At 59.7% G+C, this 258-nt stretch overlaps 1 protein-coding gene across 1 annotated transcript in view; it reads left to right on the top strand.

Moving 5' to 3' along the window:
* Positions 1–258, top strand: part of EMH_0007330 (uncharacterized protein) — a gene marked incomplete at both ends in the record, with an annotated part of 17,196 nt that overhangs the window by 4,046 nt on the left and 12,892 nt on the right.

Below are 258 nucleotides of genomic sequence, written 5' to 3'. Positions count from 1 at the left end.
GCAGCATGGTAAGAGCAGCCGCAAGCGCATGCGTGAGGTTGCATGCGGCGAAGGTTCGTGTCTCCTTGACCTAGAGTCCCCAGCAGCAATCGGCCGCAGCAGCAGCAGCAACATCAACAGCAGCAGCAGCAGCAGCAGCAAAAGAAAGGAAACACGCTTTGCTGCTGACAGCAGCAGAAAGGTGCTGCTGCGGCTGCAGCGGAAGCCGCGCGTTCGTTCCTTTGAGCCCCGATGGGCCTACAACCGCAGCAGCAACAA

This window comes from Eimeria mitis, genomic scaffold (genome assembly GCF_000499745.2).
Source record: "Eimeria mitis Houghton genomic scaffold, Emh_scaff306, whole genome shotgun sequence".
Taxonomy (NCBI): Eukaryota; Apicomplexa; class Conoidasida; order Eucoccidiorida; family Eimeriidae; genus Eimeria; species Eimeria mitis.
This window is presented reverse-complemented; position numbering and strand designations above follow the sequence as displayed.